We start from the raw sequence: 23,306 nt of genomic DNA, 5'->3' as shown, positions 1-23,306 counted from the left end.
CAGAGTTGCATCCAAAGAACACCATACCTACTGTGAAGCATGGGGGTGGAAACATCATGCTTTGGGGCTGCTTTTCTGCAAAGGGACCAGGACGACTGATCCGTGTAAAGGAAAGAATGAATGGGGCCATGTATCGTGAGATTTTGAGTGAAAACCTCCTTCCATCAGCAAGGGCACTAAAGATGAAGGGTGGCTGGGTCTTTCAGCATGACAATGATCCCAAACACACTGCCAGGGCAACGAAGGAGTGGCTTCGTAAGAAGCATTTCAAGGTCCTGGAGTGGCCTAGCCAGTCTCCAGATCTCAAGCCCATAGAAAATCTTTGGAGGGAGTTGAAAGTCCGTGTTGCCCAGCGACAGCCCCAAAACATCACTGCTTTAGAGGAGATCTGCATGGAGGAATGGGCCCAAATACCAGCAACAGTGTGTGGAAACCTTGTGAAGACTTACAGAAAACGTTTGACCTCTGTCATTGCCAACAAAGGGTATATAACAAAGTATTGAGATTAACTTTTGTTATTGACCAAATACTTATTTTCCACAATAATTTGAAAAGAAATTCTTTAAAAATCAGACAGGCCTCTCTCATCTTTTTAAATGGGAGAACTTGTACAATTGGTGGCTGACTAAATACTTTTTTACCCCACTGTACATACACACACACACACACACACACGCACACAATACTTTCTTGACAACGAGAGTGCAGTAACTATATATGCTCCTCCAGATTGTACATGTTCTCTTGTGCAAATAATCATTTCTCAATAAAAAAATTTGGCTAGCTATTTTCAGAACATGTTTAACAAATGATTCTAATCCCCAGTAAAATGACGCCTATGTCTATAAAGTATCGCTATTGAATACACAATAATACAATTATGATTATAATATAATTATAAACATTTAAAATATGATCATTGAACAATAGGCAGAGTAGATACCATATTCTTATTGTACTTACTTTTTTATATATTTTGAATTTGTTAACATTTATTTTTTAGGTTTTTTTTAAATATCTTTTGACTTATCATTTATTTACTTGTTCCTTTTTTCAAACTTAATTCCTTATGTTTATGAATGCATCCTTATATATATTCCTCATATATGTAAGCCTACTTGGTAATAAACCTAATTCTGATCCTCATTAAGTTACATTAATACTGTATTAATGTTTATATTACTGTTTACGGCCTAATTTACATCTAGTGAATAGGTGAGGAATAGCAGTCATATAAACACAAAGAGTGAGTCGTGGAATCTCAAGAAATCCCTGAAGGACACCGAGGAAGTGGAAGACACATTCAGAAGATTTAAGATTGAACGGATCAGGAACCATGATGGCAGAGAGTCCAACGTAACACCGAGTAAAATAATGCCGTAAGGATTTACTGTGCTCGTTATATGAATATGAATGAATGTTGGGAATCGACTTGTTTACCTGTTACTTCGGACCATGCTGATCCAGTTTGATTTCAGCTGCATCACTTTTAATATTGTACCTATATAAGGCCTTAAAAATGGTCAGAACCTGTTATTATTCTATCCATGCACTTGCAATTTGGAGGAAATAAATTAAGATAATCAAACACACTCGTCTTCCATTTTTCACTGATCGCCACATACAGGAAAGGGCTGGGCCACTCACTACGATAGGTATATTGCCTCATAGGTTAAGTTATACGTTTCAATCAAATGTAGTTCAATTATTCTTGCTAATTGAATATGCTTTAAGAATAAAATAGCCTATATCACAGCTCTCCATAGGGTTTCATTTATTTTGTTACAAAAAGTGTTGGCAGCTCATCCCTTATAAGAAGAATAGGAAAGGGTGAATTTCAAGCTGGTTATGGGCTTTTTTATCAACAGTAGTGGAGTAAAAGTACACCATTAACCTCTTAATTGAAGTGGAGTAGAATTTAAAAGTAGCAAAATATCTACCTAGTTACTTAACACCACTAGACTAGGCTAGCATGTTTATGTGAAAATGTTTTCAAATGTAATTTATCTAAATAATTTGATAAGAGGGCTTTTTAACAAATGAACACTGTAATGACCGGATGTTTTCATATATCTTTAAGAACAACAAAGAAGAAAAGCACACGTCTCAGATGTAATTGGGCCATATACTTCTTGAATTTGCTGCGGGCCAATTATAATGGACCTCGGGCTGCAGTTGGCCCTCAGCCCTTAGTTTGGACACCCCTGGTTTGTCTTCAACATCACTCTCATCAAGAACTGAACAGATTGACAAAAATAGGATACATCAGGCGGCTGTTATGCTCATGTTCTAAAGATGTAAGCTCACTGGACGTCAGTATCCACGCATCATCGTTCTACAGGCAGCACAACATCTGAAAGAAGGGAGTAGTTTCTGCTATGTGTGATGATTCAGCTGTGAGGCCTCCTCCGTTTTCTGAAGACAGACAGGAAGAGAGCTGTAACACTGACTGTGGGACTTGAGGGGTTGTGGGGGCTAACATGGTGCTGGTTGCTGATCTGTGAGTCAGATTATGTCTGAGGTGATTTTCCATGCAGTGTGTAAGTGGCACCTGGCCTGAGGGGATAATCCTTCACAACACAATCTACATTGTCAATAAGAAGTCTCAAACATCTGAATGAAGAAAATATGAGTAATATGTCAGGGTTGGGGAAAATAGGAGTGCAGTAAAAAATACAATCAAAAGGTTTCAACAAAAAGCAATCTTTAATTCAAAAAGCCGATCATAAAGAAAAACAACAATGAACTTTATATTAATAAACCGGGGAGCACAGGAAGGGATCAGGACAAAACCGGCAGAGACAAACATGAAGACGGCATGACAACAAGAACAAACTCTTGGGAAAAACGCTGTGACATAGTGGAACAAACCATGGGATAAGCGACGACGAACTGACAGGGAGCACAAGGGAAAGCAAGACACATAATTGTAATCACAGGACAAGACACAGCTGGGGAGAGGAGGAAAAACACAGGGGCAACAGGTGATCACAATGAGACAATCAGACACAGGAGGGAAACGCAGGAAGTAACACCAGACAAGACACAAGGAGGAAGATGCATTTCAAAATAAAATTCGACAAAACCCTATAATCATGACATAAAATGTGTGGGGGAAAATGTTTTAGTGTGTGAAGTGTATGTTATGGGGTATTAAAGGGTTGTGAAATGTAACCTTAAAGTCTTGTATTTCAGAAACAGATTTGGGAACTTTTAAGAGGGCACTGCAGTTAGTGAGCGGGGGTCTGTGTAATAAAACCGATGCACTGTATGTACCAACATGGACCTGGAATTGCATATTTTCAAGATAGTCATAATTATTCAAATGGTATACATTTTAAAAAAAAAGTGTTTTACATCTCTTCCATGTGTGAACTCTTACCTGTACTATTCTGTGTTTCTATCCTTTGACTTTTGCTGCTAAAACACCTGGATTTCGCTCGAGGGATCAATACAAAAAAACAATTCCCCCCCCAAAATGAATAAATGTAAACATAGTTGCAGTTGCAAGTATAAGTGCAGGTCTGATGTAGACCCAGTGCAGGTTGTCTTTATTTTCGATGACATGGTGAGCCATTCCTTATGAGCTTTTTCCAGCCTGTCATTCGCTGTTCACTTCCTCCCCTCAGATGGTGATGGATGCCTCTTCCTACTCTGCCTTTAGTCCACCCCGGTCCTGGGGCTTGCCCGTGCTGAGCTGGAAGTGATTGATGTCACACCGACAAAGATAATGAGTATTTCAAAGGTAAGAGCAACATGCACAGGAAGGGTTTTTTAGGGCTTTGTCTGTGCTGCAAAATAAGGCTCAATGTAACCCACTGAAGGGGGGGTTACACACAAGCAGGGAAACCATTCATAGAAAACATATTGCATCTCTGGAGAGAAACTGATTTGAAGTTGCCAAAACAATTGTGTGCCTTTCTCTTGTCTTCAAATGTACTGCCAGGTACTGGGTCAGCGGTGGGAAAACACTCAGATGTTGTACTTGAGTAAAGTAGAAGTACTCAGAACTTGTACTTGAGTAAAAGTAGAAGTACTCAGATCTTGTACTTGAGTAAAGTAAAAGTACCAGAGTGTAGGAATACTCTGTCACAGTAAAAGTATTCAAAATGTTCCTCCAGTGAAAGTAGAAAGTACTCTCATCTAAATGTACTTAAAGTAGCGACAGTAAAAGTAGTCATTGTTTGATTGGTCCATTTCAGAATAATATCTCTGATATGTTTTATAATTATTGATCATTAAAGTGTTCTCAGAGCTGGTAAAGGTGCAGCTAGTTTGAATGGCTTTGTATACTGCAGGGTAGCTGCTGGATTTACTGCAGGTGAACTAAAGTCTGATTTAAGGGCTGATTATATTTACCATCATTAATCCAGATCTGTAAATAACTGAAGGGATTAAATACATGTAGTAAAAGTACAAAGTAATGTAAAATGGAGATACCAGAATAAAGTACCAGTATCTCAAAATTGTACTTAAGTATGAGTATATCTACTGTACTAACACCACCAGAATGGGCTCACATGTATAATAACCAAACAGAGGACTCATTCATACCAAATACACAACCAGTGGTAAAAGAAGTACCCAACTCTTTAACTCAAGTGAAAATAGGGATACTAAATTGTAAAAATACTTCGAGTCCTGCAATCAAACCTTTCTTCAGAATCATTAAATGACTGGATTATTATTCAGCTTGTTTGCTGATCTTGTTTTAGTTACTTTGTTGCAGTATATTAACTCCTAATTCCATCCATCGCTCCATCCATCTTCTCCCGCTTTTCCGTCAGGGTCGCAGAGGTAACAGCTCCAGCAGAGAGCCCCAAACTTCTCTTTCCCTGGCCACATCAACCAGCTCTGACTGGGTGATTCACGACCAGGACGGAAACCGCATTTTTCCTCCTCAATCTGATGTCCAACAATCGGCCGGACCCTCCTTTCCAGCACCTTAGAGTAAACTTTCCCGGGGAGGCTGAGTAATGTGATGCCTCTGTAATTGGCACACACCCTCTGATCCCCCTTTTTAAAGAGAGGAACCACCACCCCGGTTTGCCACTCCTTCGGTACTGTTTCTGACTTCCACGCAATGTTGATGAGACGTGTCAACCATGACAGTCCCTCAACACCCAGAGCCTTCAGCATTTCTGGGCGGATCTCATCCACCCCCGGGGCTTTGCCACTGTGGAGCTGTTTAACTACCTCAGTGACTTCCCCCCGTGAGATTGGAATTGATCCCCCTTCATACTCCAGCTCCGCCTCTAACATAGAGGGCGGAGTTGTCGGATTCAGGAGTTCCTCAAAGTGTTCCTTCCACCGCCCTAACACACTATCAGTTGAAGTCAACAGTGCCCCATCCTTACTGTACACAGCTTGGATGGTACCCTTCTTCCCCCTCCTGAGGTGTCGGACGGTTTTCCAGAACAACTTTGATGCCGACCGAAAGTCCTTCTCCATGGCTTCTCCGAACTTCTCCCACACCCGCTGCTTTGCCTCGGTCACGGCTGAGGCTGCTGCCCTTCGGGCCTGTCGATACCTTGCAACTGCGTCAGGAGAACCCAGGGATAACATATCCCGGAAGGCCTCCTTCTTCAGTTGGACGGCTTCCCTGATCACTGGTCTCCGCCAGCGGGTTCGAGGGTTACCGCCCCTTGAGGCACATAAGACCTTCTACCCAGTGAGAGCCAAATGCCACGGTTTGGCTTTGAGGACAAATTCAAATTTTTATTTTCCTGTTCTTGCAGCTCTGTGCACATTTCTGTTTTAATGTGTTTTAACTGTTTAATTATTGTTCTTTAAGGCAAAACTTTAAAAAATGTAAGTAATACATCTGTTGTGTGCACATCAATATATCAGCCGAACCCAGGGATAACATATCCCGGAAGGCCTCCTTCTTCAATCGGACGGCTTCCCTGACCACCGGTGTCCACCAGGAGGTTCGAGGGTTACCGCCCCTTGAGGCACCTAAAACCTTGAGACCACAGCTCCCTGCCGCAGCTTCGGCAATAGAGGCTTTGAACACCACCCACTCTGGTTCAATGTCCCCAGTCTCCACAGGGATGCCTGAAAAGCTCCGCCGGAGGTGTGAGTTGAAGGCCTCCTGGACATGGGACTCCTCCAGACGTTCCCAGTTCACCCACACAACACGTTTGGGCTTACCAGGTCTGTCCAGAGGCTTCCCCCGCCACTCGACCCAACTCACCACCAGATGGTGATCAGTTGACAGCTCCGCCCCTCTCTTCACCCGAGTGTCCAAAACATGCGGCCTCAGGTCCGATGATACGATAACAAAATCGATCATGGACCTTCTGCCTACGGTGCTCTGGTACCATGTACATTTATGAGCATCCTTATGTTCGAACATGGTGTTTGTTATGGCCAATCCATGACTAGCACAGAAGTCCAGTAACAAACCACCACTCCGGTTCAGATCAAGGGGGCCGTTCCTCCCAATCACGCCCCTCCAAGTGTCTCCATCATTGCCCACGTGTGCGTTGAAGTCTCCCAGCAAGACTAAGGAGTCCCCTTCAGGAGCCCCATACAGGACTTCTTTCAGGGTCTCCAAGAAGGCCGAATACTTTGAACTGCTGTATGGTGCATAGGCACACACAACAGTCAAGAGTTTTCCCCCCCATGACCCGCAGGCGTAGGGAGGCGACCCTCTCGTCCACTGGGGTAAACTCCAACAAAGCGGCACTCAACCGGGGGCTTGTGAGTATCCCCACACCCACTCGGCGCCTCACACCTTGGGCAACTCCGGAGAAGAATAGAGTCCAACCCCTATCCAGAAGTAAGGTTCCAGAGCCGACGCTGTGCGTAGAGGTGAGCCCCACCAGATCCAACTGGTAACGCTCCACCTCCCGCACAAGCTCCGGCTCCTTCCCCCCCAGAGAGGTGATGTTCCACAGTCCCCAAAGCCAGCTTCTGTCGCCTGAGTCTGGTCCGTCGAGACCCTCTGCTTTCACTGCCACCCTTCTGGCAGCGCACCTGACCCCATCGTTGTTTCCCGTAGGTGGTGGGCCCGCAGGACGGAGAAGCGGAGGTGTTGCCCACGTTGCTTTTTCGGGCTGTGCCCGGCAGGGCTTGGTGTCAAGCCCGGCTACCAGGCGATCGCTGACGAGTCCTCCTTCTGGGCCTGGCTCCAGAAGGGGACCCCGGGCTTCCTCCGGGCCGGTTATCCTCGCTTCCAAGAGTGGTTTTCATGAGGTCTTTTTGAACCAATCTTAGTCTGGCCCCTTACCTGAGACCAATTTGCCATGGGAGACCCTACCAGGAACACAAGGTTCCAGACAACACAGCCCCCAGGTACATCGGGGCACACAAACCTCTCCACCACGATAAGGTGCTGGTTCCGATGCTTTCCAATAAATGTAGTGGATTAAAAAGTACTCCAGTAAGTAGTGGAGTGGCAGTATAAAGTGTCATAAAATGAAAATACTCAGGTAAACGATTTTAAAATTGTAATAAAGTACCAAACCTGAGTTAATGTAGTTCTTTACATTCCACCACTGTATACAACACCGGCAAAATAAAATAATTAGGTTGACATATTCATGTACTTGTTTTACTTATTAGCGTAATACAACATCAAGCTGCGTGCAATTTCAGTCATGTCCTTCCCTGACAGGATCTCAGAGAAAACAAGAAGCAATGATCTTTTTTCCCTACTCTTTTCACATTTACTTACCTCATTTGTGAAACTGGTTGACATAATAAGATGACGCAAATGTGACATTTTATTTGTTTGTGTGTAGAATGCCAGAGCATGTAGTGCACCTGTACACTCACTAAAACAACACACACCATTAGCGACCTGTTTTTACAAGAATACAACAGGCAGATGGTTACCTGAGTGACATGGTGTGATGCATGCTGGGTGTTTTAGCATCAAACAGTGTGTAGAGTGTCATTTGCGGGGGTGAGGGGCTCTGAAAATGTCACCCTGTGCAGCGCGATGACTCTACTGTTGTGTTGTGTTGTGTTAGCTCTACACCTGTCCACTCCTGCTAAGGTTCAGGTATTTTCAGGAAGCTCTTCGCTATCAAAAAGGGTTCATCAAAGGACTCAAACTAGAGATCCTTGTTCATTTTTAAACCCCCCCCTCTCCTCCCCTCCCTCCTCGCTTGCAGCGTGACAGGGAGCTGAGAGCAGCATTTTGTGGTGCTGTTTATGGGGCCGACTCAGAAAGCACCGTGAAGAGCTTTAACATGCTGCTATGATGGACAGTCAATTGCACACACGCACACACACACACACACACACACACACAAACACACACACACACACACACACACACACACACATACGGCCTGAATTATGATGAACCCCTCTTACAGGCATTCAGATGAATAATACAAAGTGGTCCAAAAGTAGCCTCTTGTCCTGTGAGCCCATTAACCATGACAGTAATTCCCGCTCCTGCCAAGACAAGGTGGTGGCAGCCAGTGTGTGTGTGTGTGTGTGTGTTAGAGAGAGAGAAAGAACATTGGCAATGTTGGAAAGCACATATTTGCTGAGTAACTCATACAGAATCCACAGAACACAACCCTGAGTCCCTCTGATTGATCATCAGAAGATGTGCGGTGCAGAATAGCGATGAGGGAGTCACAATCAGCACCTCGTGTGTGTGTGTGTGTTTTAGTGTGTGGGTGGTGAGGGGAAAGTGAGTTTGTTTGTACTCAGACTAGAAACAGTAGCAAATTCGTAGGTAGCAGAGGCTGGAATAAAAATGAGCATTACGCGCGGCTGCAGCAGCGATGAGGAACTATAAATCAGAGGGCTGATTAAATGTCTCAAGCATTGCAGAGAACGGCTCCAATCATTTATTACTGCACTCACAAACCGTGAGCCCTGCACACATTTCATTCCTGCCACTCCTAGCTCCCTAAATCACTGCCTGCTGTGGCTGGAAGGTTTCTGTCCAGCAGGAAGGAGTGAGCACTGACAGGAGAGTCATTCTGAGGAAGCTACTGGAACGATTCAGGTTATATGAGGACAGACACCTGGAGATAGTAAGCTGCGTCCTCTGCGGGCAAATGTACTCATAAAATCATATTGTTCAGTGTTTCTGTTTGACTGAAACGATTACACTAATTGTGTGTTGTTCGACCTGTAGTACTGAAAGAGCTTAATCTGTCCTCAACATGGACTTAAAGAGGACCCTTAGATGCTCTTTGGGGGTTTTCCCTTTCCCTGTAGCGTATTATATAGGTATTTGTGCATGTACATGTTCTGCAAAGGCTAAAATCCCTTCAACGACATGCAGTCGCAAACCTTTACAGGTGTGTAGTTGAGATCCAAAGGAAGGCAGAGTAAAAGATAAGTCAAGCAATGGGCGTCAGAATCAGGGAGATAGGAAGATTGGAAGGTGGTATTTTCTGCCCCAGGCTTGATGTGCAATCATGGCTTATGTGAACTCATCGCGACAGGCTCTCTATTTGTCCTCTCGTCTTTAAAAATAAGTCTGCTCTCTGAGTGCCAGTGTGTTTTCAAGAGGCAAAGAGGAAATGAGCCAATCATCAATAGTGATTTGGAGAGGCTGCAAAACCAGAAATTTCAAAGAGGCACATGCCTGGTCTGCGATCCAGCTACGTTTCATAATTATGGAAGTTTGTAGACGCTCGGCTGAGATTGTAAGGGCAAGGCAAGTTTATTTATATAGCACCTTTCAACACAAGGTAATTCAAAGTGCTTTACAAAAATGAAAGACATGAGGAACATTAAGGAATAGCGCAGCAGAAACACATTATAAAAAGGCATTTAAAACCGGTAATTAAAAAGCAAAGATAATAAAATAAACATGACAGGTGTAATATACATGAATAAAAGTTACAATGCAGTGTGACAGATGAATCTCTACTATAATTCCACTTCATCTTCTCAGTTTCCAGAGGTATTGTCAGACCTGACTTCTGTCCTCTCCAGAAAAAACAACCTGTTCTGTTTTACTGCTAGTCTTTTTGCTCCAACCTGATCCCATGGTACTTTTGAGTTTCCCTGAAGCTATTCCTCTTTCACATTAGTTAAGTTTACTTTGTCTTTCTAGGACTTTTTAGGATTCCTCTGCGAACTAAGGTCTTGAAACCAAAATGTATTACCTGTACCTTTAAATTTCCCTGAAGCTATAACATAAAACATGAATATCACAGGTATAAAAAACATAAATCGAAGTTACAGTGCAGTGTAAGATATGAAGAGTTCACGGGTAGCAGGAATTAGCCACTGTAGCCTAAGGCTAGTTTATTATTCATTCTACATTTTATTGACAAATTAGCATCATTAAACAACAGACAGAGAGGCAACACCTTAACAAAGTCCTTGTCTGAAATCTAATGATACACACTCACCTCATAAGGCCTATGTGCTTATTCTGTAACCATCTCCACCTCCATGACATTCCTGCAAGACAAACACAAAGACAGGCTCGTGAATGACACACACACACACACACACCACACACATTTTCTTATGGTCTCCTCTCATCTGGTACAGGGTTGGGATGTGGCTGCCCGGAGCTTCACCTGTCCTGTTTATCTCACTTCTCTTCTCATTGCTCCTGGCTGTGGGGCCTTTATCACTTTTGTCTCATCATGTCTAATCCTCTCCTTTACAATGTCACTCCACATACCCTAAGGCCCTGACCCGTGATTGCAGCTTCAGCTGACCGTTAGCAGGGCCTTACACCTCTTAATCACCCTTTATTTCATCAGGTACAATGCATTATCGATGGATGGCACTGGATAAAGCTAAACAATTATTTCTACTGTCTAGTGTTTATTTTGTCAATACATAAATATATGTATAGAGGAACATTTTTATGAAAGAAAAACTAATTGCAGTTGAAATTAAGTCTTTTTGGGGCCTCTGAGGAATAGCATACTGTAGCTCCTGTTTCACTAACCTGTGGAAATAAAGTTGATAAAAAGAAGGTTTGCAGACTAAAATGTCACTGGAAAAGTTCTCTAGTGATGTGCTTAAATGTAACATACATAAGATCTTGGTTCCTATAAACATACAGTATAGTCAGCTAATGATCTGCCGATTCCGTCTGGAATTGGTCAGAACCAAAGATAGTTTAGCAGCTCTAGACTGACAGGATAACCATGAACAATTTCTAAGTGAGCGGGGAGTATCATGGGGTAAAATATCCACTTCACATCATACCTCCTTTGTCTAAATTCCATACCTGAAATAAATATTTAAAACAACACTCAAGCTAAATCTAGACTTTGAAACACAAGAGGGAAAAGAAAAACTGCTGAAATCATTTTAGAAGAAAGGTGAAATAACACTAGCACTGTTAGGGGTTTCATATTGGTGTGTGACTGTAGCTAGAAGACACTAGCTTCAGGATTAATGAACAGCACTTCCTTCAGTTTCAGAAAAAGCTCTGAAAGGTCCAATCATTTCAGCAAGTTATGGAAAAAAAACTGTGTTCATACTGAGCAAATACACATGATGAAAAGTGTCACTTCCACTCTGATCAGATTTTATTGGCACTGAATGACCTGATTTTGATTTCTATTTGAAAAGACAAGATTATTTGGTGTAATCTCATTGTGTTCTGTAGATCCTCCAAGAAAATGAAAGGAACGAGGCAGAGTTGGTGCTCACTGGTATCAATAACTTCTGAAATGTCCAAAACGACCAATCAGAATCAAGTATTCAACCAGGCCGTGTAATAAACATGTTTATATGGTTTGCACTGCCTCTCCTAACAGAACTCATCCAGACTCTTGGCTCCCCACTTCCCTGGGAGAAGTCTATGAATGAATAATGTCTGTGTGGTAATAAGCGGAGCAGCCTCCAGCTATTGGCTGACGGAAGTCCTCGTCAGAGAGATGGATTCAGCGCTGACCCCGAGGGTGGGGGGGGCTGCAGACATTGAACAGGACTGAAGGATAACTGTGATTGGATGATGGGACAGGCAGATGAGGAAACATGGAGGGATGGGATGGTCTCGACTATGTTTTTGACTACAAGGCTGAGCCGGCCCTAAACATTAACAGTGAGGAATCAAAACTTCCTTTTGGAGTGTGCGTATATGAATGGTATTTGCCTCTTGTTATCAGCCTTGGCATCAGTATGGGTGAAGTGTTATGTTGCTGTCAGTAGCCTGTGCCCATGCATGGTGATGTTATGCTATAATAGAGAGGAACAGAGGAGCAGGGCACTGTGAAGTCTGCCTCTCGGGCCAAAACCCTCACACAAGAGCTACTCTATAAAGATTATGAGATAAAGAGGCTTTGAGCAGATCCACTCCCCAAGTGCTCTCACTGTCCTCTCCCTTCAGCTTATCAAACATACCCGACCCGTCAGGCAGGCGGTGTGTTTGAATATGGATGTTTACTGTACACTGTGAATTACATTCAGAATATTACATTATGGGTTTGTTATGTTTACACTTAAAGATTAGCAAAAGGAATTTGATTGATTTTAAAACAAATATATTTTTTTTTTTAAATGGCATTGATAACCATGTATGGAAGATCTGTGACAGCCCTGGACATGATATGACACAGGAATGTGCAGGAATGACTCAAAAAACGTCAGCGTCAGCATCTTATCACCGCCAGTTCCCACGTCTTAAAGTCAATGGTTTTTGAACGTGTTTTAAGAAAACAAGATCTCAATCAATCAAAGTTTATTTATATAACCAAATATCACACATTTTACATTTGTCTCAGTGGAATTTACATTTTGTACAGAACCCGAATAGGACACCCTTTGTCCTTAGAACCTCAAATTGGACAAGGAAAAACTCCCCCCCAAAAAAACCCAGTTACAGTTTTTTACAGTTGCTAAGACACTAAAATGACATGCATAGCACAATTATTTAAACTGACACACAGAGAGCAAAACCTCTTCTCAAGTCTCCAAAACTCTAAACACATTTTCTGCTTTACACACATTTTGCAATCCAAAATGAATGCACTGAACACGGTTCTCTGCATAAGACACAACAATCTGACACAAAGTCACATGTTTGCCATATCAAAACACTGCCATTCAAAATAACACTTCATGAGCTAATTGGCCAAAAGATGTGCCACCTGGCCAAACACCTCAATGCTTAATTGTTAGCACTTCAATCAGGAAGTAAGCACTATAAAAGCACCACAGGTGAGCATCTTTGTTTTACAACAACAATGGAAAACGTTGCAGAGAGAGGAAGAGGAAGGGGGAGAATGAGAGGAGGAGGAAGAGTGAGAGGTAGGGGTAGAGCTGGTAGAGGAGTTCATGGCCAAAGACAACAACTTTCAAATGAAATCAAAGCAACCTGAGTTGATCATGTCATCAACCATGGGCTGACAATGCGAGAGGCTGGACAGAGTGCAGCCCAACTTGAGCTCATACACTTACTGTACACGTTTCCTGTATCATTTACTCTACTGTGGGGGAAATATCTTCAGGCTGCAGTGCCCTATGTTTTAGTTTTTTTTGTTTTTCTAAAGGACTGAGAGAAGCAACCAGGGTGGAGGAAGGGGCCTAATGTTCACCGGGGTACAGGAAGCTGCCATTGTAAACTTGGTTTTGGAAAGTAATGAAATCAGATTACTGTAAGAGATATTCAAAGTCACATCATCCAAGACAACACCGTATTCAACAACATTCAACAAGTCAGTTTGTCCACATTGGCTCGCGTTCTCGAACGAAACCAAATCAGTATGAAACAACTTTATAAGGTGCCTTTTGAGAGAAACTCTCAAAGAAACAAAGAGCTCAGAAGAGCATATGTGGATGTGAGTACAATATTGACTACAGTACACTACATGCAACATGGTTTCCCAGTGTACTGATAACACCAAGTTGACTGATGTTTGTTCTTTGTTTCTAGGGAGTTCTGGAAAGGGATGCTCGTGCAATCCCGCATGAGTTCATCTTTGTAGATGAGGCTGGGTTCAACTTAGCAAAGACCAGAAGAAGGTGAAGGAACGTCATTGGCCACAGAGCCATTATAGATGTTCCTGGCCAACGTGGTGGGAACATCACAATGTGCACTGCCATCTCCAATACGCATGGTGTCCTCCACCGTCATGCCAACCTTGGACCATACTACACAGCCCATTGTCTCACATTTCTGGACAGACTCCACAATATTCTCATACCACCAGAGCGTATGAATGATGCAGAGCATCGAAGAAACAGGTATGTTATAGTATGGGACAACGTGAGCTTTCATCGTGCAGCCCCAGTCCAAACCTGGTTTGTTGACCACCCACCATTTGTCGTGCAATACCTCCCACCATACTCACCATTTTTGAACCCCATAGAAGAGTTCTTTTCAGCATGGCGGTGGAAGGTTTACGACCGGCAGCCCTTTGTGTGCATGCCTCTTTTGCAGGCTATGGAAGAGGCATGTGATGAAATTGATGCTGGGTGCGATTCAGGGATGGATAAGGCACTCAAGGCGCTTCTTCTTTCGATGTCTGGCAAGGGAAGATATTGCCTGGGATGTGGACGAGGCGTTGTGGCCAGATCCAGATATGCGGCAAGATGCTGCCTAATTACAGTATTTTTCTCGCCTCTTTTTTTTATATATTTTTTTTCTGCACATTTTTTCTGTAATTTTCTTTTTCAGTTTACTGTTTTTTGTTAGCATATTTTTGTTCACTCCAATGTATCTGCTGTGCATATTTTGCATTGACTTTTTTGTTGAAAAATAAAATTAACAGCAGCATGTGTGTGTATCTACAAATATTTCTGTGCATGTGAACAATCTGAAGAATTTTCAACAATTTGAACTATTTTAGTATTATGGCAAAGCTTACTAAAGAGGTTAGTGCTTTACATTTTGCCCAACAGTGTGTAGTTGGTGAGACAAAAATCTGGTAATATCAATTTGGTGCAAAGGTTTGATTTTCATAATGGTATATGTAGTTTTGGTTGCAGTGCTTCATTTTGCAGCATATATGAGGTATTTTGCAGTTTGGGTGTGTGGTTTTGTGAATTGTGTTAAGTATTTTGATAAACCAGGATGGTTTCCAAAATTGTGTTTAAGCAATTGTAAAAAACTGTAATGGGGGAAAATGGAAGAAACCTTGGGAAAAGCAACAGAGGAGGGATCCCTCCCCCAGGACGGACAGATGTTGTGTGTAAATTAAAAAGATAATACATTTACAACATAGGTAGTCCAGATGCTGGAAAATGCATGTGTCTATAAATAAGAAGACAAGGAATCTAGGTGGATGCCAACAAACCTGTGACAGCCATCAAAGAAGTAGTAAGGTGAGCATCAGGCCGGACCACAGCAACCGGCACAGACACGACTCAGGATCCACAACTCAGGATCCATGACTCAGCATCCTTCACTCAGCACCAGACACAGCCTCTGTGGTTAACATCAGCTGAAGACAATAAAAAAAAAAAATCCACAACATAAAATATGACAGTTATTACCCCACTGGTGAATGTCTGAAGCTTCAATGTGTCATAAAAACTGATAACAAGTGTCTAAATGAGATATAAACGTTATCTCTCTGAACATAAGCCGCCTTTAGCTTAGCCGTGGTGATGGGAGTCATGCGACCGCGTTTAAAATATTGCAATAATAAAATGAAATACTGTTGCTGATTGCAAATGCGTTTCACAGCAACTTTGGAGAATACAAGTATATTCTGTTTAATTGGCTAATTAGCTACACTTGTTTTAAGCTTTAAAGCATGTCATGTTTCCGCCCTGCGGGAGTACAAACTAAATATAGTTTATTGTGATAATTCTTCTGTGAATCATTTCTTTTATTTGGTTGGAAGCAATGAGACTTTGTTAAAATGGGCATCTGCTGGAATATTGTACACTTAAGCACAACGGAGCTTACATGCAGCATTTATATCCAACTTTGTGTAGAAATCATGTTCTATGCACACAAAATGGGACTCGTGGTTTTGTGGCAGCAGAGAAACAAAGCTTTGTGCTCTCTGACTTCAACAGGAGGCTCAGGGATTATGTTTATTCTGCCCCCCTTCTCCTATCCATAAAACACTGAGGCAGATCCAGCTGCAACAGGTTAGCTTAACGTTGGAAACACACACTATTCTATTTTCTATGGGAGTGGGCAGGGTCTGTAATCGGCAAAGAGATCAGCCATCTCCTCTATATATAGTAGCTGTTATAAGATGTCGACACATCTTAAGGCTCCGGTAACATCAGGCCATGATTTATATATTGCATACAAACATCAGAGGTACTCCAACATGGGAAATATGATTCATGAAAATACTGAATGCAGTTCTTAGCTGGAATGTAAGGTGACAACCGCGTAACAACGGCTTGAAACACTTCCATTAGAGAGCCTTGACAAAACATGCACAGCGTTTACTAAAAGTGCTGCATAAACAAAATGCTGCAGGAAGCTCAAAAAACAACAGAAACCAGGGGACAGTAAAAAAGTGTTGCACACAGCTGGGAATAGAGCGCTTGGTGACGCTTGGGAATTAAAACGTTGGTCATATTTATTATCCCTAATCTGTCACTGTCACTGGAAACTTACCTTAAATATAAGTTTTATTGTCTTATTTGAACAATGTGATCACCTGATTCCCTCTGATGTTATTGCAGATCTGCTGAAAGCTAACTAGCTAAAGTAGCTAACCTAGTCATTTCAAATATACAGACAAAAACTTACAGTTATGAAACAGACTAACTCTTCCAACAGAGACAGTTGTCCAACATTATTATCCTGAACATCACCAAGCGCTCCGGTCCCAGCTGTGTGCGTCACTTTTTAGTGTCCCATGGTTTCCGTTGTGTTTCCCTACTAGTCCCTTTTTCGTTCCCAGAACGTTCTAGTTACGTAAGCCTTTGCCTCCAGTTTGGTTCCCTGAACGTTACTTTTGGTTTAGGTTTCGGTTGCCACTTGGTCGCAGCGGCAAACTTTTTTTACGTTCTCTAAACGTTAGCTGTTGGTTACATGTTTGGTTCCCCTAACGTTCTCCTAAATTCCCCAACCTTGTCGGATACATGTTGGTTCCCTCAGCGTTCCCCTAACGTTCCTTTAACCTCTTCGGATACATGTTGGTTCCCTCAGCGTTCCCCTAACGTTCCTTTAACCTTCACGGATACATGTTGGTTCCCTCAGCGTTCCCCTAACGGTCCCTTAACCTTGTCGGATACATGTTGGTTCCCTCAGCGTTCCCCTAACGTTCCTTTAACCTTGTCGGATACATGTTGGTTCCCTCAGCGTTCCCCTAACGTTCCTTTAACCTTGTCGGATACATGTTGGTTCCCTCAGCGTTCCCCTAATGGTCCCTTAACCTTGTCGGTTACATGTTGGTTCCCTCAGCGTTCCCCTGACGTTGTAATGTTTGTAGCATGTTATTTTTTGGTTAGGTTTTGGTTGCATATAACAACTAATATACATTATACATTATATATTATTATACAACAACTACCTGAGAATACCCGATCCGTCATCTTCAGTCTTGCTGACCTAAAAAGAATAAGAAACAAAGTTGAAACACAAGAAGAATGGACATAAGTTCACAAAAAAAACCCTACTACCAACCCAGACATTTCTGATCACCACAAGTGATTCAAAGATTTCCAGTTTATTTAATTATTTTGAACATTCACCAACTGAGAAAATAGAGACCGAAGTTTAATTTACCGTCTGTGTGGAGCAAACTTGAGCACGTGCCCAATGCACTCCTCGACCTCGGCTTCGGTCTGGCCAGGGAAGTTCTTCACACAGGCCGCTACAGGTAGAAGTCAAAAAGTTACACATCTACATCTCATCAGTCAAGCTTGGCATGAAACTGATGTGAACAATATATAAACACTTACCTCTTATTATCTTGCGCAGCACTAAGTCTTGGAAGGACTTTTTGGCCCTTCTCCCCCTCAGGCTGTACTGGGCCAGGACATCGTTGGTTGCCACTCGCCATAGAATACGTCGAATGGCTGCCCCCGCACTTGCACCTCCAATGGTTCCAAGGAAATGTTGCTGTAAAAAACATAATTATACAATGAAAATGAACGTGGAGAGCTTATACAATCAAATTTTATAAGCCAAATCAGTACGGTTATAATGAGAATTTATTTTATACAGGATTATGGCCAATTAATTACCATTTTGTTCCTCCTGTCTTGAGCCAGACTCCTCTTCCAACTCCTCTAGCTCGTCTACTGTTCTGCAGGGTGCCAACAAAAGATCTTCTGCCTGAAGCAGAGGCTGAGGCGAGTGTGTTCTAGAGATGAGGGCTTCGACCATAGCCTCCAAAGCATCGATCCTCCTATCAATCCTCCTCATCAGGCAGCCCATGTGTGCTTCCATGACTACGGGGACATTTGTGATGGAATTCATTTGAGTTTTTATACATAATATACTTTCCTATGTGAACATCTTAAGTGTGTATAAAGTACTTCTCTCAATCTGAGAGGCTGAGGCCCCTTCCTCTCCATCATGAGTCATTGCTGAAGGTTTTGAAAAGAAAATGTTAGTTTGTGCCTTCTTGTTCAGGAAATTGTAGTCAGACTGTAAATGGAAAATTCAAAGCAACTGTACCTCGAACTGAGTTCAGAGATGTATCCATCTGATGACTGGCTGCATGTCTGGTCGAGTGACTGGCTATATGTGTGAGTGGTTTTGACCCATCTGAAAAGAAAGTGGATATGAATGTCAGTTCATTTAAGTTGGGCTTCTTATACATGGTATTTGCGAAACATGAACCTATGCTAACACATCAGACAATTAAAAAAAAAAACCCTTACATGACGGTGGTGTGAGCAGAGAAAGCTGCTGACCTGAAAAAGGCACAAAAACACATCAGATCAGTCACATAACATGCACCAGGTTATTCCTCATGAATGTTAGCTCCAAGCTGTGAAAGATGACTTGATAACTGTTAACTTACCCACAGGGCTTCCAGACATACCCACAGTCCTGGACTGCTTTATTGCCGTTGGATTGGAATCATCTGGAAAGAAAGACCATATAACGTGTACCGATTGGGAAACGAACATTGAATTGTGTACATAATGTAGTCTGTACTGAAGAGATCTTACCATCACTAGAAGACTCTGAATTGAATCTCCTTGGGCGTGTACGCAGCCTTGTATGATGAACATTTGCGTCATGTTCTGTCTCAACACTTGAAGAGTCCATCAGTCGCAGACATTTCCGGTCTGCTTTGGTGTAGGAATCTATGTAAGGAGAAACATGTTTTTGAGCCAGTAGCAGAACAAAGCAGTATTTCCATACAGAGAAAACTTTATGATTATATTCTATATAGTGTATAGCAAAGATAGCTCGCCTGTTGTGTACCATACTTTTTGACTGGATCTTTAGCCCAGCCTCTGTTTGGCTCGCTGCAGTTAATTACATGCTTTCGCATTAAGTGGTGTCCAGTAGCAGAGCAAGCCCCCCTGTTTAAAAAAAATGCAACTCATTTCAGATCCTTTCTTTCAATGTGGTGAAAAGACACTTAGAATGGAAAAACAAATTACGTCAATACAAAACCGCACACCTCAGAAGTGTTTTCGAGCCATGTAGATGGCACAACCTCAATGGCATTGTCAGTGAACTCAACCACAGTGAAGCTCATCTGTTAACAGAAAGGCATCATTAGCATGGCAAATAGAGCACCATAGATTGCACTAATGAAAACAGTCACAGACAAAGTCCTTTAGGTGTTTTCGTAAAGCAGTTTTTATTTAGTTTTGAATAAAAATAGATATACATAGCATCAGGATGGAGTGGGTACATTTCCCTTTAAAACTCCATCCCAACCCACCCTTTATCAATAAGTCAAAGTCAAAGTCCACTTTATTGTCAAAGTTTCCACATGTGTTATACATACAGAAAATTGAAATACCGTTTCTGGCAGTCCCACAGTGCAAATATAAAAGAACATATAACATAAAAAGATAAGAGCCTAAAATACAAGGCTCAAAAACTGAATATCACATATTAGCAGAGTACAGATTTTTTGCAAGCGTACACAGCAAATACACTCAAAGAACCCCTCCAAAAATAGATTGAAGTTGTTTGTTTGGATATCTCCTAAAAATCATGCAGGACTGTCAAGAAAACATTTGTCTGTTTCTGTGCCTCCTCAATCATCAAGGCCTGTGTAGTGAGTTCACATTCTGGCACCAGCTTCATGAGACAGTCTCCCTTTTTCACTCTGAAGCACCCGATGATTCTTGAATCACAAGGATCTGTGAACAGAGGATCCACCTTCTCAAACACCTTGCACAAAACCATGTCATTCCTCTCCTCAATGGCCTCACAGCATTTGTCACCTGCCAAGATGTATGCATTGTTTGGTCTTCGGATTTTCTTTTTTTGTGCTGGAACTGTGCTGCTTGGACCCTGTTCCATCTCCTAGAGGCTTTTGGCCACTTGAATAAGTGGTCTTCTTCCCGATCGGACCAGACGTTTCAGCTGTCCCAAGTAGTTTGCAAACTGGAAGGCACTACGTGCATCCAGGCATCCAAAGGGCTCTGCTTCATCTGTTAAATGGAGCATGGTATTGACATTATACACCATGAAGTGCCTGCCATACAGCTCTACTGTCTTTGACACAAAATACTCCATCAGACTTCTGCTGTAGTCTGCGTGTTTGCGTGCCAGGTTTGGAGAAACCAAAATATTCAGTGCTACGCTGAAAGCCATGAAATGCCTATACAGTGGCCTGGACAGAATATCCTTGAGCACACTTTTTCCTGTATACAGGGGCACTGACAGTAATCATGGAGAGGTCACGGCGAAGTGTGGTGTGGGACCATTTTGATTTAAAAAATGACTCACTGCCAACACTGCAAAGCTGTGTATAAGTACAACTCGTCCACGACTCAAATGATGCACCACTTGAAAAATGTGCATCCTGCTCTCGGTCTCAACCTAGCATCAACTCGGTGTTAGCACGGAGGAGCTGCGATGCACAACGAGCAGAGGAAATTACCCAAGGGATCTGCAAGTTCATTGAGATGGATATGCTGCCCTTAAATATTGTTGAGGGCGAAGGTTTTCGAAAACTGATAAACTTATTGGAACCAGCGTATCACATTCCGTCACGACGTACCATCACCAGACTGATGGAAAGTCACCACGAAGAACGGAAGCAGGAGCTGTTAGAAGAACTGAGCACAGCTGAAAGAGTTGCTCTAACCACAGACTGCTGGACCACTTTAACAGCTGAGAGCTACATCACGATCACCTGCCACTACATCAGTGATGACTGGCAAATGAACTCAGCGGTCCTGCTCACAGAAAGCCTGCCAGGTCGGCTCAACAAAACTCAGTAGCCTGGTGCTGAAGTTGTATGTGAGTTACTGGTTATTTTTATGAAGCTTTGTTAATTAGCCTAATTCATTGTTAGGTTGGCTAATCTCTCTCTCACCCTCTTTCTCGACACGGTGTCTTTTTGGATAGTTTTGAGTTAGAATTTGGCAAAACCTGTCAGACTAAAAGCATTATATATTTTTGGTTAAGTTATTGTTTAACATGATTGTGTTTTTATATTATTATTTTGGGGGAAAACAAGGGTCAGTTGTTTTGATGAGCACCGGCTTCGAGCTGCAAGCTCCGCTGCTTAAGAGCAGCGCATATTTTCAACTTCAACCATTGAACGGATCCGGTTGAACTGCGACAAGAGTTGTCCACCTTGTAATCTCTCAATGAGGAAATGTGTTTTTGGTGTGTTCACTGCATTTTTAATATAGCCTATAAATAGTGAATTTTAATATAAAAATATGAATGATTAATCGAAAATCGATCGTTAATTCTCCCGACGATCGATTAAGACAATTTAATCGAATGCCCATCCCTAGTTTCCTCATAACACCTAAACAAGCTTGGTGCATGTAGTCAATGGGAAACACTTTGATCATATCAATGGCAAGTTGCAGAAATGGGGAAACAGTATGCCCCCCAGTCTCCTTAGTAGACATTTCTGTTCTGAACATCTCATTGGTTCGCATGGTGTTTAGAATATCAGGGTATGTTACACGTCTATCCACCCATAGCCCTCTCTGTGTACATTTGTCATAGCCATTGTATCCTGTGCACAGTTTGGTTGCTTTGACCATTGCCTTGGCTGGTGCATCACATACAACACAACGCATCACAACAGTCTTCCCTTGAATTCCATTTTCAAGCAGATCCTGCATTTCTGCAACCACATCATTGAGAAACTCCAAATCTTTAGGTTTCGATAGACCCAGATGTTAAGGTTACAGGGAAAACACGAGATGGAGACAGATGGATGGCACACAAGACAGGCCACAGAGTGTTCTTGCCACTTTTGAACAGTGGAAGGCCATCAATGTTGAGAGACAACTCCAGTGTGTTTAGTTTTTTCAGAACCTCCTCTGAAAAGTGGTTGAGTTGTCCTTCGATAGTTCTTCTTAAACCAAAGTGGACATACTCCATTCCCGATACTGTGGCTGACCTGATATCTCTTGGGGTTGATAACAGGGTTCTGGCTGTTGAAGGTAGCTCTGGGTGCCCATTGGCTTTTAATCCTACAAGAAGCTCATCAAGTGCAGAGTGTGGAATGTGGTGTTTCAAGGCCCAGTGTTGTAATAAGTTCCTAACTGAGCATTGTGGGTGGTTTTTCTCGCTGTAGGGGTCACTGGTATCATCTGACGCAGAACCATCACTGCTGCCGTCCTCCTCAGAGCTGCTGACAGAACTTGTTGGTACTGCCATGAACTCTGGCTCTTCTTCAATCTCCTCTGCCAGTTGTAGCTGTTCCTGATGTTGATGTAGCCGCGCTGCTCCTTGCACAGCCTGTGCTGCATCTCGCGCATCCCGCTCGGCACGTATCTCTGCTCGCACAAGCTTTGTCACTTTTTCAACCGCTCGCTTCGCCCTCTTCCATCAATTTGTGTTGGCATGTCTGGCCAACTTCTGTGAACTCATTATATGCAAATATAATGCGAACCATGCGTACCTGTTGCAATGCAAATTAAAGCAAAATCATACAGTGTTAGTGGTCTGCTATCTCCTATCGCTATGAAACAGCCTTTATTTCATTAAAAACTAGGCCTTAACAACCCCAGGAATCTCTTTACTAATAGCCTGTAAAATTAGGCTGAGTTTTTTTCTCTTGCGGGGCGAGTGCAGGCATACATTCGCAGAGTTTTGCGGGTGCGGGCGGGAGCGGACATACACATTGCGGGAGCAGGCGGGAGTGTAACACAGACGTTGCCAGTGCGGGCGGTAATGGTCAGAAATTCGGCGGCAGCGCGATGAAGAAAACAGTCCCGCACAGGGCTCTACACATGATCTCTAGAGTTGGGAACCTTGTTTGTGTACAATGAAATAACGTTTTTAACGCTGGAACATATGGCAGCAACCCAGAGACAAT

At 42.6% G+C, this 23,306-nt stretch overlaps 1 long non-coding RNA gene across 1 annotated transcript in view; it reads left to right on the top strand.

Moving 5' to 3' along the window:
* Positions 1-1,588, top strand: part of LOC134875654 (uncharacterized) — a 3,350-nt gene extending 1,762 nt beyond the window's left edge. Inside the window, exon 3 of the long non-coding RNA XR_010167254.1 lies at positions 1-1,588. This exon is cut by the window's left edge and continues 990 nt beyond it. This is a non-coding gene — a long non-coding RNA (uncharacterized LOC134875654).
* The last annotated feature ends 21,718 nt before the right edge of the window (positions 1,589-23,306 follow it).

This window comes from Eleginops maclovinus, chromosome 2, assembly GCF_036324505.1.
Source record: "Eleginops maclovinus isolate JMC-PN-2008 ecotype Puerto Natales chromosome 2, JC_Emac_rtc_rv5, whole genome shotgun sequence".
Lineage (NCBI taxonomy): Eukaryota > Metazoa > Chordata > Actinopteri > Perciformes > Eleginopidae > Eleginops > Eleginops maclovinus.
This window is presented reverse-complemented; position numbering and strand designations above follow the sequence as displayed.